At 50.5% G+C, this 16,317-nt stretch overlaps 1 pseudogene; it reads right to left on the bottom strand.

The window, feature by feature from the left end:
• Window positions 1–640: 640 nt before the first annotated feature.
• Window positions 641–15,492, bottom strand: LOC130265932 (olfactory receptor 14J1-like; annotated as a pseudogene).
• Between the last annotated feature and the right edge of the window lie 825 nt (window positions 15,493–16,317).

The following is a 16,317-nucleotide window of genomic DNA, read 5'->3' as shown; positions in this document are numbered from 1 at the left end:
CCTTCTTTTCCCTCCCATGGGGATTCTGCCATCCCTGCATTGTGCTGCAAGTACCTGGAATGGCTGCAGGAGGATTTGCCACATGCACTTCCCTGCTGAGCCTGACCAGGCTGTGACTCTCCCAGTGCCCCTCCCTGCCCTGTTTGCAGACTGGTTCCATGTCTGCCCTTCCCAAGTTCCCAGGACCCTCTGGGATGGCTCTGGCCTTTCCAAGGGCTTTGAGAGAGGTCTCACAGTGACAGAGCCCAGCCTTCTCAACATCCCTGACACCAAAGGCCTTTTCCACATCCCTCAGTTCCAGGTCACTGCCCAGAACAGAGCACAGCCCTGTCCAGGCACTCAGGGTGTTTCAGAAGGGAGGCAGCTCTGATTTCTCCCCACAAACCCCCACCCCAATGGTCTCTCTGTGCAGTCCATGGGTGTCCTGTGCATTTTTTCCTTGAGCCTCCTTGCCCAGGCTTTCTCTCTATGAAATCCTAACCACAGCCCTGCAATGAATTCAGGTGGTTTCCCAGAGTTTAGTGGCCTCAAGGCACCGTTTGTGCCACCAGAACTGTGCCAGCCCCGAGTGCTGATGATGGTGTTTGTGCTCACTCGGGTTCATGTCCCCACACACACACGATGCACTGCTGAAATCTCCTCAGTACAGAGCAAACTCAGACTGCTCACTGGTCACTTGGTGTCCCTCCATGCTGGGCAAACCACCTCCTGCAGGTGGGTCAGAGGCCGGTGCAGGGTGTGGTGGTTGCAGGGGCTGGTGAGGGACAATTGCACTGGGGCACCTTCCCAGGCTGTGGCCAGAACAAAGACACAGCCCAGGCCCTGCTCTGCTGCTCCCTCAGGTCCATGCCAGGAGCTCTGGCTGTGCCAGGACACTGCTGTGTGCCCCCTGCACACTGCCCCTCTGCCCCAGGCACTGGGCTTTGCTTTGCATTCCTGGAGCACATTGCTGACAGCAGCTCTGGAGGAGAGCAAAGCCTTCCTGCCCTGCCCTCAGGAGATGCCCTTTGCTGATGGAGCTGCTGTGCTGGAGCCCAGCTGTGTCCCAGCAGTGCCCATGGCCTGTCCCTGCCTGTGCTCACAGCACGGACACACAGCAGGACAGTGACCAAGCTGCCAGAGCCCTGCGGCCTTACAGGCACAGAAGGGCTGGCAAGGAGAGGGTGGAGTTGGGAAGAGCAGATGTGGGAAGAGCCAGGGCCATTGTCCCAGGCTGTGCTGCTGTGCTGGGAGACTCTTCCCTCTGACTCTGCCAACACGCACTGCCCTGCAGAGACAGAGAAGGGCTGAGGAAAGATCTTGGACACACAGGTTAGGGCATGCGCTTGTTTTTATTTAAATGCATAGGGAAGAGACCTCTTGAACATATTTTTGTTTCAAAGGGTAGATATTGATGTAGAAATGAAAGGAGTAATGGTACAGTAATTTGTAAAAAACCAGACCAATATTAGAAAAAGTTCCTGGAATAAAAATGGACAAACAAGGGGGAAAAAAGGCTGAGATTGTAAGGAGTTAGATCCTAACAGCTCTGGTGCAGAAAAGAAAACATAGAGTCATCAATTTTCTTAGGCCACCTTTGAGCTTTTGGTTCCTCAGTCTGTAGATGAGTGGGTTCAGAGCTGGAGGCACCACCGAGTACAGAACTGACAGGGTGTCCTAGTTTGGACAAACTTAGGGGAAAAAACCCCCAGAAGAGCTCCCCGGGAATAAACCCCCAATTCTTTATCCCACTGGACTTAAGAAAAAATATTTCACTCAGGGGGAAAAGTGGAAAAAACCTATTTATTAACACATACAAGAGAAACACTTCCCAGCACAGATTCAGATGACAAAAAAATTTTCACCGAGAGAGAAAAAAGAGACGTGGACGATTCGATCTTCACTAGAAGGACGAGATGCTTCTCTGGCCGGTGTCCAGAGGCAGGCCGCAGGGTTCCTCCGGAGCGAGCTGGTGCTGATCCTCGGGAGGTGAGGCGGGGGGGAAGGGAGAGGGGGAGAGAGAGAAAGGAAAGAAAAAAACAGCCAGCAAGCCTTAAACAACAGCGAGCTAAAACAAATAATTCAAGCAATATAAAGCCAAAAAAAATCAAGAAAAAAACAGCTAACTAAGAAACCAGGCAACGAACTACTACCACAGCAGCGAAAAGCCACAAGCAGTAGCAGCCAGAGCCAAGCGAGCCACCCCAAGAAGAAAAAAAAAAACCAAGGCCAGTCCACAGAGCCGAGCCCAGGCGGCCCCTCCCCCGGGAGCAGACAGCTTCATGGCCAAGGGGGGCAGGGTGAGAATTCAGTCAAAACACCAACCCAGGACATTCCACCCCTTATCCCATATCGTGATCATTGACCCACGATTGGGATATACACTCATTAAACACAATATAAACACTTCCTCTGACTTGCTCAAACCTTCAAGATTTACATATTCCTTCTGTCTCATCCCACAGTCAGATCTCCCTGAGGTACACAGCGGGTTGTTCCATCTTTCTGCATTATCCACCAAGTACATCCAGGTCCTTGAGCAAAGGCAATCCCCCGAATGGGTTTGCCTGTACTCGAGGCAGGATTAATCCATACTGTCTTCCCTAGCAATCCTCTGACATGGGCCGCTGGGACTTTGTCTCCATCTACTGTATTAAGGCACTCAGATTGGGCAGGACCTGCTCGGTTGGTGGAACCTCGAGTGTTGACTAACCAAGTGGCTTTTGCCAAATGCTGCTCCCAATTCTTAAAGGATCCCCCACCCAATGCCTTTAAGGTGGTCTTTAACAATCCATTGTACCTCTCCACTTTACCTGCACTGGTGCATGGTAAGGGATGTGGTACACCCACTCAATACCGTGCTCCCTAGCCCAGGTGTTGACAAGGTTATTCTTAAAATGAGTCCCATTGTCTGACTCGATCCTCTCAGGAGTACCATGCCTCCAAAGGACCTGTTTTTCCAGGCCCAGGATGGTGTTGCGGGCAGTGGCATGAGATACAGGGTAAGTCTCCAACCATCCGGTGGTGGCTTCCACCATGGTCAGCACATAACGTTTGCCCTGGTGGGTCTGAGGCAGTGCGATGTAATCAATCTGCCAAACCTCCCCATACCTGTACTTGGACCACCGTCCTCCATACCAGAGGGGCTTCACCCGCTTGGCCTGCTTGATGGCAGCGCAAGTGTCACAATCATGAATAACTTGAGTAATGCTGTCCATGGTAAGATCCACCCCTCGGTCTCATGCCCACTTATAGGTGGCATCCCTCCCCTGATGGCCTGAGGCATCATGGGCCCATCGAGCCAGGAACAACTCTCCCTTATGTTTCCAATCTAAATCTATTTCCAACCCCCCTATTTTTGCTGCTTGATCTACTTGATGGTTATTTCGCTGTTCTTCATTAGCTCTACTTCTGGGGACATGGGCGTCCACATGGCGAACCTTCACGGGTAGCTTGTCTAACCGAGTAGCTATGTCTTTCCACTCTTCTGCAGCCCAGATTGGTCTTCCTCTGTGCTGCCAGTTCATCTCTTTCCATCTCTGCAGCCATCCCCACAAAGCGTTGGCTACCATCCAGGAATCAGTGTAAAGATAGAGCTTTGGCCACCTTTCTCTTTCGGCAATATTCAAAGCCAGTTGGACAGCTTTGAGTTCAGCGAATTGACTAGACCCTCCTTCTCCTTCAGTAGCTTCTGCAACCCGTCGTGTAGGGCTCCATACAGCTGCTTTCCATTTCCGATTTGTCCCTACAATGCGACAGGAACCGTCGGTGAACAGGGCATAACGGATTTCCTCTGCCGGTAGCTGGTTGTAAGGTGGTGCTTCTTCAGCCCGGGTCACCGGTTCTTGTTCCTCGTCTGTCACACCAAAACTTTCTCCCTCTGGCCAGTTGGTAATTATTTCTAAGATCCCTGGGCGATTTAATTTCCCGATCCGGGCGCGCTGCGTAATGAGGCTATCCACTTGCTCCATGTGGCACTGGTGGCATGGTGGGTGGAGGGAACCTTCCCACTGAACATCCACCCCAGCACTGGCAACTGGGGTGCCAGAAAGAGTTGTGCTTTTGTTCCAATCACCTCTGAAGCAGCTTGGACTCCCTCATAAGCAGCCAGGATTTCCTTTTCTGTCGGGGTATAATTACCTTCAGACCCTCTGTAACTTCTGCTCCAGAATCCCAGGGGTCGGCCTCGGGTCTCACCTGACACCTTCTGCCACAGACTCCAAGACAGACCGTGGTTTCCAGCTGCAGAATAGAGCACATTCTTCACATCTGGCCCCATCCTGATGGGACCAAGAGCTACTGCATGGGCGATCTCTTGTTTAATCTGGATGAAGGCTTGTTGTTGTTCTGGGCCCCAATGAAAATCATTCTTCTTCCGAGTAACCTGGTAAAGAGGGCTCACAATCTGACTGTACTCGGGGATGTGCATTCTCCAAAAGCCTATAGCACCCAAGAAACCTTGTGTCTCCTTCTTGTTAGTAGGTGGAGACATAGCTGTGATTTTATTAATAACATCAGTAGGAATCTGATGTCTTCCATCTTGCCACTTCACTCCTAGGAACTGGATTTCACGAGCAGGTCCCTTAACTTTATTCTTTTTGATGGCAAAACCGGCTTCCAGGAGAATTTGGATAATTTCCTTTCCTTTCTCAAACACTTCTTCTGCTGTGTTTCCCCACACAATGATGTCATCGATGTACTGCAAATGTTCTGGAGCCTCACCCTTTTCCAGTGCAGCCTGGATCAGCCCATGGCAGATGGTGGGACTGTGCTTCCACCCCTGGGGCAGTCGGTTCCAGGTGTACTGCACGCCCCTCCAGGTGAAAGCAAACTGCGGCCTGCATTCTGCTGCCAAAGGAATGGAGAAAAATGCATTGGCAATGTCAATGGTGGCATACCACCTTGCTGCCTTGGACTCCAGCTCATACTGGAGCTCCAGCATGTCCGGCACGGCAGCACTCAATGGTGGGGTGACTTCATTCAATGCGCGGTAGTCCACTGTCAATCTCCATTCTCCGTCAGACTTGCGCACAGGCCAGATGGGACTGTTGAAGGGTGAGTGAGTTTTGCTCACCACCCCTTGGATCTCCAGCTCCCGGATCATCTTATGGATCGGGATCACAGCATCCCGAGTTGTCCTATATTGCCGGCGATGTACTATTGAAGTGGCAATCGGTACCCTCTGCTCCTCTACCCTCAGGAGTCCCACGGCAATTGGATTCTCACATAGTCCGGGCAGGGTGTTCAATTGCTGGATTCTCTCTGCCATCACAGTCGCTATCCCAAATGCCCACTTGAAGCCTTTTGGGTCCTTAAAATACCCGCTTCAAAGTAAATCTATTCCCAAAATACATGGGGCCTCTGGGCCAGTCACAATCGGGTATCTCTTCCACTCTCCTCCAGTTAGACTCATTTCCGCTTCCACTATGGTAAAGTCCTGTGATCCACCTGTTACACCAGCAATAGAAACGGTCTCTTCTCCGATACATCCTGATGGAAATATAGTACATTGCGATCCAGTGTCCGCCAAAGCTTCATACTCCTGTGGTTCTGATGTGCCAGGCCACTGAATCCACATGGTCCAAAACACTCGGTTTTCCCTGGCCTCACCCTGGCTAGAGGCAGGGATCTCCCTAAGCCTGTTTATCCTTTTTGACGGGGGCATAGGTCTTAGAAGTTCCTTCAAGTGAATCGGACATGTCGTCATCATCCTCCTCATACGTGGCACTGTGATTCTGGGTGACTGGAGCTGCTCTCTTTCTGATGGAATCTTCTTGTTGAGCCTTGTCTTCCTTCAAATCACGCACTCGTCGTGCCAGAACAGCTATGGGCTTTCCATCCCACCTCTTCATGTTTTCTCCGCAGTCATGCAAGAAAAACCACAACTCCGCACGTGGGGTGTACCTTCTCTCCTCAGCAGAGGAGCGTCTGCGTTGACTGCCAGGACGTCCGATTTGCACAGCTGAGATTTGGAGGAGATCCTCCTTGATTTCCTCTCTCAGCTTCTTATGGTTTTCCTCCAACTTATCCTCCAAGTTCTGTAAACGTGTTTCTACGGCTGCAATCCTGGCATGCATTGGGCCATGCACAGCATCAGCGTACGCCCGAAGCTTCTTTGCCATATCGAGCACTGTCTCGTATATATCTTCTCGTTTCATGATTGCAAGAGCTGAGGCATATTCAGATGGTCCAAGCCTCACAAGCTTCCTCCACATAATCGGTGTGCATGGTACCAGATCTGGATTTCTAGTTGTTACGTCATCTGAGAAAATAATTTCTGTCACCGCCATCTCTCTCAAACGTTGGATTCCCTGCTCGATGGTTTTCCATCTGGTCTGCTGCATGTACAGGTCATCAGCGCAGAGATATCTTTGTGCCACACTGTCCAATACACGTGACCAGAGGCTCTGAGGATTAGCTCCCCTCATCATACCTTGATCGATGACTGGATCTTGAGACAGGGATCCCAAATGTCTCGCTTCCGTGCCATCCAGGATGGTTGCCTCACCATGCCTGCATCCCAAAGCCGGACTAGCCAACTAATTATGGATTCATCAGGTCGCCTTGTATAGTCTTTTCTTAGACCACGAAGACCTTTCAGGGAAAGGGACTCATTATTAGTTTCTGATCTTCCATCAGTCACTTTAGCTTCGGATTTTATATCAGGGGGACTTGAAGGTCCTTCTCCTGCATCCTCCTCATCATCATCCTCCCCCGGCCGATCTGTTTTCTTTGTGCACTTTTTACTCCTGGTACTGGTAGCCACAGCTATAGGTTGAAGCTTGCTGTCTAATTTTGCCCCTGTCCTGGAGCCTGAGGGGTTAACTGCAGTCTGAGTAACTGGAATAGTAGCTACGTTATCTCCCTGTTCCCTCTCCTTTGTTTGTTGTCCTACACTATCTAACAGGGTTCGATAAGCGTACACCAGAGCCCAGCTCACTGCAGTGATTTTCTTTTCCTTAGAATTGTCCTGACACTTTTCTTTTAAGTACTTTGCAATCTTGACTGGGCCTTGAATTTGTTCAGATGAAAAATCCCAGATTATAGGTTCAGAAAACTCTTTTAGAATTTGGCCCAGTTCCTCCCATTTGCCACACCACTCAGAATTCTTCCTACTCTGCTTTGCTACCAAATCAGGGGTTGTAACACCTGCATCCCTAGAAATCTCAGCTTTCATTCTGTATAAACTGCAGACAGTATAGAAAAAACTTACTAAATTAAATACCAGAAAGATGATTTCCTTTACACTCAGGGAGAGCTGAACATTTTCTAACAGAGATGTAAATAATTCAGGGGAGAAGAAGGAAAATAAAGGCAAGAAATCCTCTTTGCTTGCTTCTCCTCTAATGAATTGAGTGCACAACACAAACCACGACTTGTACATCCCTGAAGTGGATTCTAACACCTTCATAAACTTCTGGCAGATCATAACTACCAAGCCTAGCCCAATGAGTATTTTGGTTAATACCCCTTTCATGAAAAAACTACGTGCTAGGGACAACACTGGGGCTATCTCTGAGTAAGAGAACAGGCCCAAAGACCACAGGGGTATTAAGATTTCAAAAAACTCTAAAGAACAAACATACACGCAGGCTTCCAATCCAAAAGACATCATGGGTTCAAAAAACATACTGATATCAATACAGGCAAATTAAAAACAAGGTGTTATTAAAGTTTTTTCCACTTTCTCCTTCCCCGTACGGGCCACCAAATAAGAAATGTCCTAGTTTGGACAAACTTAGGGGAAAAAACCTCCAGAAGAGCTCCCCAGGGAATAAACCCCCAATTCTTTATCCCACTGGACTTAAGAAAAAATATTTCACTCAGGGGAAAAGTGGAAAAAACCTATTTATTAACACATACAAGAGAAACACTTCCCAGCACAGATTCAGATGACAAAAAAATTTTCACCGAGAGAGAAAAAAGAGACGTGGACGATTCGATCTTCACTAGAAGGACGAGATGCTTCTCTGGCCGGTGTCCAGAGGGTTCCTCCGGAGCGAGCTGGTGCTGATCCTCGGGAGGTGAGGGGGGGGGGAAGGGAGAGGGGGAGAGAGAGAAAGGAAAGAAAAAACAGCCAGCAAGCCTTAAACAACAGCGAGCTAAAACAAATAATTCAAGCAATATAAAGCCAAAAAAAATCAAGAAAAAAACAGCTAACTAAGAAACCAGGCAACGAACTACTACCACAGCAGCGAAAAGCCACAAGCAGCAGCAGCCAGAGCCAAGCGAGCCACCCCAAGAAGAAAAAAAAAAACCAAGGCCAGTCCACAGAGCCGAGCCCAGGCGGCCCCTCCCCCGGGAGCAGACAGCTTCATGGCCAAGGGGGGCAGGGTGAGAATTCAGTCAAAACACCAACCCAGGACACAGGGTCAGATCCAGGGATGAGGAGGAGATGGAGGAGGGCTTCAGGTAGGAAAATACTGCAGTGCTGATAAACAGGGAGACCACAGCCAGGTGAGGGAGGCAGGTGGAAAAAGCTTTGTGCCGTCCCTGCTCAGAGGGGATCCTCAGCACAGCCCTGAAGATCTGCATTTAGGAGAAAACAATGAACAGAAAAGAGCCAAGTGCTAAAGAAGTTGTAAAAGCAGAAGTCCCAAATTTCCTGAGGTAGGAGTGTGAGCAGGAGAGCTTGAGGATGTGTGGGATTTCACAGAAGAACTGGCCCAGAGCATTGCCATGGCACAGGGGCAGGGAAAATGTATTGGCTGTGTGCAGCAGAGCAGTGAGAAAGCCACTGGCCCAGGAAGCTGCTGCCATGTGGGCACAAGCTCTGCTGCCCAGGAGGGTCCTGTAGTGCAGGGGTTTGCAGATGGACACGTAGCGGTCGTAGCACATCATGGTCAGGAGGAAATATTCTGCTGAGATAAAGAAGAGTAAGAAGAACATCTGTGCAGCACATCCTGCATAGGAGATGTTCCTGGTGTCCCAGAGGGAATTGTGCATGGCTTTGGGCACAGCGGTGCAGATGCAGCCCAGGTCAGTGAGGGCCAGGTTGAGCAGGAAGAAGAACATGGGGGTGTGCAGGTGGTGGCCACAGGCTACGGCACTGAGGCCGTTGCCCAGGAGGGCAGCCAGGGAGATGCCCAGGAAGAGGCAGAAGTGCAGGAGCTGCAGCTGCCGCGTGTCTGCCAATGGCAGCAGGAGGAAGTGGCTGATGGAGCTGTTGTTGGACATTTCTTCAATATGGGCATGGTGGGCTATTGGAAGAAAACACTGAGAAGCTGGAACAGCATTCCATGGTCAATTGTATTCTATTTTCTTACACATTCATGGAAAACCCTCTTTCTCTGGAGAAATTTAAGTTACCTATTTTTTTTGGTATTTTAGTTCAGGTTTCTGATGCTGATTTGCAGCCCCATCTTCATCAATGCTCTTAGCCTGAGCACTGGAGAGCCCAGATAAAACAGGGCTCCCTGCGCCACAGTGTAGTCAGACCTGCTGGTCCCACACAGCTGCCCTTTGCTCATTACTGCTCCCTCTATTTCAGGGTGATCTCAGTTAAAATATACATGGAAATAAAGTGGAGTATTCTAGGAGTCTAGTTTAAAAATAATTTTCTCCAAACACATATCTCTTTCCCTATGCAGCTGGACAGGGAGCAATAGAAAGGGTGGGTCTGGCTCTCAGCTGCCTGGGTTGTGCCTACTTGGAGCTGTTTCTCTCTATCCAGGCCTTGTCCCTGCCAGTGCTCCCAGAGCCCAGCCCAGCCCTGGGGGCTCAGCTCTGCCCTGCACACCCCTCCCAGCACAGGGCACTGCCCAGGGGCATCTCCCTCCCAGCAGGGCCTTAAGGGCAGCTGAGACAAACTGAGATGCTGCAAGCCAAGGTGCTGCTGCTGCTGTCTGTAGGCACAGGGTGGTGAGGAGGCACTTTGTGAGGGAGATGTGAGGCAGATCTGCTGATGCCCAGTGGGACAGTGCAGGAGTCTCAGTGACACAGACACACCTGACAGACCTTTTCCCTTCCCTGGAGGAGAATGCTGAGAGCAGCCTTGGCCATGCAGCACCATCTCCAGAGCAGGAGGAATCTGCCCTGATGGGGGTGTCTCCTTCCACTGCCAACTTCTCCGCAGAGTCCATGGGGAGCTGCCAGGCAGGCTGAGAGCTGCCCCTGGCAGGTGGCACATGCCCTGGGCTGGCCAAGAGCCCTGAGGGCTGCAGGAGCTGCTGTGCAGGACAGCCCTGGGCAGCCCTGGCTGCAGCCCCAGCTTCAGCCCCTGCAGCCGTCCCTGGCAGCAGGAGCCGTCCTGCCTTGTCCCTCTGACGGTGCTCAGGGCAGCCCTGCTCTGCAGCACATCTTCCTCCTCCTCTTTCTCCGAGAAACTGGGAGAGTCCTCCTGACATATCCCCCAGCCTTTGGGGTGTGCTGGATCCAGGAGATCCCACCAGGAGCACAGGGAACATTGCCCTGCACCCACACACTCACCATGTCCAGGGCTGTGAGGATGTTTCCCCAAGTGAAGTCTCAGCTCAAAATCTTCGCAGTCCTGATTGCCTTTAGCCTGTCTGTGCCTGGCTCCTGTTCCCTCAGTGCCTGCAGGCAGTGCCCTCAGCCCTGCTGGGATGGGAGAGGAGCTGCTCATCAGCAGAAATGTCTTTTTGAATCTCTTCTTGATTGAGCTTGGGAGCTGCATCTGTGCCAGGAGCCCAACCCAGCTTAGCAGCACAGAGCACAAGGCCTTTAATGACCCTCTCAGGGCTTTCTTGCTGTTAACATCAGACTCAGTCCCTGAGAGAGTGTTTAATAAACTTCTCAAGGTCTCAAAATCACAATCAAGCTCAAAAGTTCCTTGAAGTTTTAATGGGTTCCAATGAGGAACACACCTGAGAAAGTGTCCCGTGGTTCAAGTTGGAATAGAACAATGGAGCAGTGATGACAGGAGAGGACAAACAAAGCAAAGGTGTCTCTGATGCTGACCAAACCTGGATGTGTTTCAGCAATGCAAAGGGCCAAGGCCTAAGCCCCAGCCCCTGGCAAGGCAGATCCTGTCCCTCCCTCATTGCTCAGGGCTCTTCCCAGGCCACTGGGCTCTGGGGATGTGCAATGCCAAGGGCAGGACCATGGGGCAGCCCCTGCCAGGCTGCTGAGCAGGGACAAGGAGGCAATGAGGCCCCAGCACAGCAAGGCTCACTTGTCCCCTGCTGGCCTCAGGCCCAGGGCCAGCAGCCATGGCCCAAGTGCTGCAGCAGTTGGCTCTGGCAGGGCCTTTCAGCTGCTGCCCATCCCTGTGCCCTCTGCAGCCCAGGCTGTCCTACGGTGTCCATGCCTTGCGCCTCTGTCCCTGCAGGCTGTCGTCATCCCCCGGCTGCCCCACCTCGCTGGCCCCTTCCTTTGCTGACAGCTCTGTGTCCTGCCTGCCTCTGCCTGGGCACAGAGAGCCTTGGGCTGCTCCAGACTCCTTCTGGGAGAGGTGTTGCACCCCAGCCCTGCCCTGGGTCAGAAATCCCTTTTACTTTCTTACTATTCTGGGCCTCCTCAGCTGCACTTGGCATTAATTTTCTTTCTCTGGCTGTTCTTTACTATGTCAAAAAGACCCACCATCTCTGAAACCACCTTTCAATCACTCCCATGGCTCTTGTCTGCTATTCTCTTTCACCACTCCACTGAGCACAGAGTTCCTTTGTCTCTGTGTGGTGGTCATGTGCTTGAGGCCTCCAAACCCCACCTTGGGAGATCTCTGGGCTCTCTCCACGCTATTGAAAAATTGAAAGATTGTGCTCACAGTCTAAGAAAATCACCAGAGGACAAAGCAGTCAGGCCTGTCTGTCCTGGCTACATTTGTCTCGTGCAATCTTTGGATAGATGTAATTTTGAAAGTAGAATTCCAATTTTGGCTATAGACACCTAGGTGAGAATGGCAGTTCTTTTCCACTGGGTGGAAAATACTGAGCCCCAGTGTTATGTGCTAGATAAAGGACAGCCTTCAGAAGGCTAAAGCCAACCTGAGCAGCCTGTCCTGACAGACATTGGCTGGGAGTCACTCTTGCATATAGGGAACTTTTTAGGGGATGTACCAATTTCAGCCATGGGCACCTAGAAAGAGGGATGTTTTTTTTCTCTAGGAAGGCAAGCACATAGCCCCAGTGCTCCAGGGGCTGATGAGAGGCAGCCCTCAACACACCAGGATCAGCCAGACCTGTATGGTGGCCCCAGGAAGGCCCAGCCAGCCAGATCTGTTCCATGGCCCCTTGGTTCTATGCGGCCCCTCAGTGCCACAATGTTCTCCTTGCTTCTGCAGAGTCACAATGACCCTTTGGCTCCATGAGGCCCTGAAGTGTCAATACGGTGCTGATGGTTCCACGAGGTCCTTACAGTGTCACAACAGTCCGTTGGATCCATGGGGTCCCCAAAGTGTCACCATGGTCTGCACAGGAAGGAAACAACCCACCCCAGTGTTGCAGGGGCAGATGAAGGCAATCACCAAGCTCAGCCAGATTAGATGGCAGTGACAGATTTTGTCTGAGAGCTATCTTTGGATACACAGCATTTTTGAGGTGAAATATCAATTTCAGACATGGATGCCTGGAGTAAAAGGAGGATTCTTTTCCATAGGAAGGAAAGCATGGAACACCATTGTTTCAGGGGCAGATGAAAGGTGGCCATCAGAGGCCATGGCCAGCCCAACCTCTCTGTTCTGGAAGGTTCTGTGTGAAAGAAACCCTTTCTATAGGAAAGGTTATAGGGAATTTCGGAGGTGGAATCCCACATTCAGTCATTTCTGCATTGATAGAGAGGGTGGCTTTTTTCTGTAGGAAGGAAAGCACAGAACTCAGGTGTTTCAAATAAAGAAGAGGAGACAGGTATCTAGTGGGAAGCCAAGACAGCCAGGCCTGTTAATTCTGGCAGCTTTGTCATGGAGAAGTTCTTGAATATACATTATTTTTTTGGGCTGAGTCTCAGTTTTGACTATGGAGAATTTGATGAAAAGGATGGTTCTTTTCTTTAGGAAGGAAAGCTCTGACTCCCCGTGTTTGAAAAGCAGGTGAGAGGCAGCCCCCAGGAGGCCAAAGGCAGCCAGATCTATCTCTCCTGGCAGCTTTCACTTGGGAGCAATCCTGAGTTTTGGAGGTAGAATCCCAGTTTTGGCCATGGGTACCTGGTTGAGATGGATGGGTTTTTCTATAGGAAAAAAAAGTGCAAAGGCCAAGTGTTTTGGAAAAAATGAGAGGTGGGGACCATAGGGCCAGCCAGCCACATGTCTGTCCTGGAACCTTTCATCTGGGGCTTTCCTTCAATAGAGGGATTTTTGCAGGTGGAATCTAAGTTTTGGCCATGGCTGCCTGACCGGAATGAGAGTTCTTTTCATTAGGAAGGAAAGAAAAGAGCTCCAGTGTTTCAAAGGCAGATGAGAGCCAGCCCTTAGAAAGCTACAGCCAGCCAGATCTGTCTCTCCTGGCAGATTTCATCTGGGAGCAATCTTTGAATATGAGGAAATTTGGAGGAGAAACCGGAATTTTGGCCATGGGCACCTTGATGAGAAGGACGGTTCTTTTCCATAGGAAGGGAAGCACAGAGCCCCGGTGCTTCAGCAGCAGATGAGCAGCAGCCTCGTCATGCCAAGGTCAGCCAGACCTGTCAAGTGGCCTCTGGGAGGCCCAGCCATCCAGACCTGTTCCATGTTCCCTTGGTTCCATGGGACCCCACAGTGTCACAATGTTCTCCTTGGTTCTGAAGTGTCGCAATGGCCCTGTGCTTCCATGACACTTTGCAATGTCAAAATGGGTTCTTGGTTCCACAGAGCCCTGAAGTGTCACCATGGCCCCTCGGCTCCATGGGTTCCTTCTGTGTCACAACGGCTCCTCTGTGACACTCTGGGCCCCACGGTGCCACCATGGCCCCTTGGTTCCATGAGGTTCCGCAGTGTCACCATGGTTGCTGTCAGAGGCTGGATGAGATCAATGTCCAAGACACCCTGGGATGCTGAGAGTGCCCATGTGGGAGCTGGGTTGGCTCAGGCCTTGGTCTGTGGGGGACAGAGCCCTGCCCAAAGACATGATGGTTCTCAGCTCTGATTGGCTGAGCTGTCTATCAATCACACAGCAGGCAGAGCTCACCCAGCTCTGATTGGTGAAGCTGTCAATCAATCACACACTACCAACTGGTGCTGACCTTGACTCTGATTGGACAAGCAACTGGCAGTCTGTCCAAAGGGGCGGGCCCATGCTGGCCCAGGGATTAAAAGCCGGAGCAGGAGGTCAGCCCCTGGCCTGGATCCTGCCTTGTGCTGGGGATTTTCTGTGAGTAGTGCTGGAACTAGAGCAGCTGGTGCCTATATGTGTGTCTTTCTATAGATCTTCTGTTGTTCTCTATTTGTCCTCCATCTAGTGCCATTTAGCTGGAAAATTTTGGGGTAACTAAATATCTAAAGGGTTAAAGGTTTTTAGGATGAATTAAGTTAATGCTATGGGAAGAGCTTTATGTTGAATTGGATCTTGTACTAAACCCTTTGCCCAAGTTCCTTGACTGCCTATATTTTGCCAGTAAAATTTTGTGTCATTTTGGCCTCTTAGCTGAGCTGGATAAAGCATGGTGCTTGTATCACTGGGCCATTTGTTTAACAGCTGGAATTGGTGATCCTTGTGGGTCCCTTCCTACTAAGAATAGTCTTTGCATCTGACCATGTTGAGAATATGTGGCTGGTGTTTCTCCTGTGCACCAAACTCGAGTAAAGGAACCTTTGGTCACCCCCAGCATTTCAGTGCTCTGGGGTGTTACAGCCCCGCAGGCTCACAATGGCCTCTTGTTTCCATGAGGCCCTGCTGTGTCACACTGGCCCTTGGTTCCATGAGCATGTGCAGTGTCACACAGGTTGGTGCCATTTGTCCTTGCTGCCCCTCCCATCCCAGTGCCCCAGGAACAGCCCCGAGGCACCCATGAGGGACAGGCCCTGCTGGGCCAGGCCTGGGCTCATGCCTTGGCCTTTCTGCTGCCTCCAACCAGCCCAGGCCTTGCTCAGCATTGCAGTTCCTGCTCACAGCCTTTGGCTCCTGCAATCCTGCCCTCAAGGATCTGCTCTCACCAGTGCCTGGGGAGCCTTTGGCAGTCCCTGCCCTCAGTGGGGCCACTGATGCTCCAAGGGACTTGGAGTTTTGCTTCTGACTCCTTAGCAGCTTCTTCAACCTTCTTTCAGTGCTTGAAGGTCCTGGAATTCAGCCCCAAATCCACCGTGGGGATCATTAAAATACAGAAAGCCCTCAGGAGCTCCTTGTTTTCCTTTCATTGTCTTGAAGTCTCCAGGGCTTGTGCAGCTGCTTGGAGTCAGTTTGGAGTTCTGCTAAGGAGGAAGATTTCAAAGTTCCCCTCACAATATTTTTCTTGTTTTAAATGAAGGGAATGATTTCCTACATTTCATTTTGGAGAAGAGGTGACAGAAGCCTTCCTAAAATGGTGTTGATGCTGAATGTCTTCTTAGGAGGTCCAGGCACGTTGAAGAAAGAGCCTCTTTCTTCAACAGGGCTGACCCTGTTTGGAGAACCTGCTCCTCATCTCCAGCATCACCATGGCTGACATTGCCCACCTTTGGTACTGACATCCCAAAATATCCAGAAATTTTAATGTAATTTATTCTCCATTGTTAATATTTTATTATTAAATTTATTTATTATATTAATTTCTATTTATGTTTTTTATTACTTAGTTTTTATATTAAAAAATATATAAATTTTTTACAGCCAGGGAAATTAATCTTCATTGGTTCTAAATAACACAATTCACATAATTTATTAATTAAGCTATAATTATTTTTTTCCTTCCTCATTATGATAATCAGTAATGTTGTTAGTAGTTTTGCCATCTTTATTATCATCTTGTTCTCAGCCAGGGTCAAAGGGGGCACTTTGAGGTCCAGGGAGACATTTCTGGGGAACATTTGGGGCAGTTTTGGGTCAGGGAATGGAATTTAGAAGTGAACTAGAGGGTCCAGAGGGTACTTGGGGGACCCTGGTGGGCACTTGGATGGACACTGAGGGGTTCTGACAGACAATTCGGGGTCCGCGGGAGCACTTGAGGGTCCAGGGGGCACTTGGGGGTCAGGGAGGGGAATCTGGGGCCCTTTGGGGTCCGGGCGGGCACTTGGGGGGCTCTAGCAGGGCTCTCTGGGGCGCGGTGGGTGATGGGAGTTGTAGGCGCAGGTATAATACAGTTGGAAGGGGCCGTGGAGCATCATGGGAGTTGTAGGCACTGCTGCATTGGTTTTTTTTTCCCCAAGAGCATGATGGAAGCTGTAGTCCCGGAAGTGGCTCGGATGGGGCATCTCAGGATCCGGGAATGAATTTGGGAGACACTTTTGCGTCCAAGCCACGACTTGTGGTCTTCAGGGGGAACATATACGGTTCG

Source organism: Oenanthe melanoleuca, unplaced genomic scaffold, assembly GCF_029582105.1.
Source record: "Oenanthe melanoleuca isolate GR-GAL-2019-014 unplaced genomic scaffold, OMel1.0 S001, whole genome shotgun sequence".
NCBI lineage: Eukaryota > Metazoa > Chordata > Aves > Passeriformes > Muscicapidae > Oenanthe > Oenanthe melanoleuca.
Note: the sequence above shows the minus strand (reverse complement) of the source record. Positions and strands in the feature narration are given on the sequence as shown.